General features: G+C 42.3%; 1 pseudogene; it reads left to right on the top strand.

Annotated features, from left to right (window-relative positions):
• The first annotated feature begins 288 nt into the window (after nt 1-288).
• On the top strand, nt 289-1,156 carry LOC103203314 (annotated as a pseudogene).
• The last annotated feature ends 1,061 nt before the right edge of the window (nt 1,157-2,217 follow it).

The raw sequence follows: 2,217 nt of genomic DNA on the forward strand, positions 1-2,217 counted from the left end.
CATAATAAATTTCCTGATTGTCAATTTCCCTTTTGCCCTCAACCACAGGAAACAAGATTTTTTTTCACCTGACCCAAAACAAATGATAGTTCATGACTGCTGATGCAGATCACAAATGAGATAATACAATGGTGTGAAAGAAAAAGCTATTCCCATGATCTTGGTCTTGCTTTTAGGCCAAGTTCACTCTGGCTGACACTACCTGAGCTCTATATTATCGCCCTAGAAATTTGTTCTTGTTGGTAACCTGTGTGATCCTACAGATTGGCCTGCCCGTGTGCCAGTGACATGGGGAAATTCTACTCTAAAGACTTTTCTATCTCATTGGAAGACATGCTATTGGGTAGACAGTATAGTGAAGAAAGTATAAATGAATTAGTGAAGGAAGATGGAGGGGATGGTGAAGAGCAGACACAGAAAAGCAAAGGGAAAAAAAAGAATGCTCTAGCGTTCTGTCAAGGAAGAGGAAACAAAATGGCCTCTCATTAGGAGGAGCTGAAGAGGTAGATGCCAGAGCCGAATCTGGAGGAAGCAGCAGTAAGGAGAAAGAGGCGGTTACAAAGCTAGAACGTGGCATCAGGTTAGAGGATGAAAGAAAAAATGAGGATGAACTCTGGGTCAGCTTTCTCGATGACATGGTGCCAAAATCAAAAGTGTCCCCAAGTACAAGTTGAGAGTGAAGAGACAAGTTCAAGTAAATTATTGATCAAAGCAGAAGAGCTAGAGAAGCCTAAAGAAACAGAAAAGATAAAAAACACCAAGGTATTTGATTTTGCCAGTGAAGAAGTCAGGGTGACTAAGAAAGTAGATTCTACATCCAAAGAAGCCCCTTCTTCAAGCAAAATTAGAAAGAGAAAACACAGGCAACTGTCCCTTCAGCTCTGTCCTCACTCCCTGCCGGGTCAGAGATCTAGTGGCATGAGCAGCTTTCTGGGGAAAATCGGAGCCAAGAAGCAGAAAAGAGCACTCTAGAGAAATTCAAATTGGACCAGGAGAGCTTCAAGAAAGAGAGGATTGGAGAAGAATTGGCCATCTATAATCATGGGAAGAAGGGTACATCGAATAGTAAGCTTTTCCAGACTGAGTGGATCATAGGCAATTTGAAATTGAGTGAGATCTCAGGCTAAGCAAAATCAAGCCCTGTTGCTATGAATGAAAATCGGTAGCTGCTTAATCCTGTTTACAAAGTGAGCTTCTTGTGCATCTGTGAAATATTTCCAATTTTGCTCCTCAGGTTTTCCAACAAGGTCTTTTTTTCTGCATTGAAGTTCTGCCTGTATATCTTGCTCTCACATGGTTTCATTCATTTTTACTTTTAAAAGTTTGTTCTTAAAAAAATGAAAATAAAAATTAGTCTTGTGAGAGGCTGGTGAAGATGAAAAAACAAAAAGAAAAGAAAGAAAAGGAAGTGTCTTCCTTTAAAAATCAATGTAATTAAATTTAAGTAAGATCCCAGAAGAAATCCGATAGCGTGGAGTTCTATTAACCTGTTAATCACCTTTTTCCTAGAAAATAGGCATCCCTAAACTTCATACATATAGGAGTTCTGGTAGCATAGTGCCTAAGGCACTTGACTGCTCACCAGAAGGCTGGCGGTTCAAACCCACCAGCCACTCCTAGGAAGGAAGGTTGGGCAATCCTACTTCCGTACTGATACTGCCTCGGAAACCCAAGGAGGGGTCGCTATGAGTCAGGCCAACTCGACGGCAAACAACAGCAACAAACTTCATACAGGAATATTTACCTGAACCAGGGAAAGAAGAGAATCTTCTGCTAATATGCCCCAGAGAGAAATGTGACCCTTAAGGTACAGTTAATGCACTAGTCTGTTAACTGAAAGGTTGGAGATTTAAGATCACCCAAAGAACCTGGAAAGAAAGGCCTGGCAATCTAGTTCTGAGAAATCAGAGCTTGGAAACCCTGTGGAGCACAGCTCTACTCTGATGAGTATGCGACTACTGTGAATCAGAATCAATTTGATGGCAATTGTTTTTTTGTTGTTGCTTGTTGTCAAGTGCCATCAAGTCGTTTCTGACTCATAGCAACCCCATGCACAGCAGAATGCAACACTGCCCGATCCCGCGCCAGCCACACAATCCCTGCTATACTTGAGCCCATCACTGCAGCCACCATGTCAATCCATCTCGTTGAAGGCCTCCCCCTCTTTCGTCGATCCTCCACCCTACCAAGCATGACATCCTTCTCCAGGGAATGGTC

The sequence above is a fragment of the Orycteropus afer genome, unplaced genomic scaffold, assembly GCF_000298275.1.
Source record: "Orycteropus afer afer isolate SDZICR_OR568_19922 unplaced genomic scaffold, OryAfe1.0 scaffold00211, whole genome shotgun sequence".
Classification (NCBI taxonomy): domain Eukaryota; kingdom Metazoa; phylum Chordata; class Mammalia; order Tubulidentata; family Orycteropodidae; genus Orycteropus; species Orycteropus afer.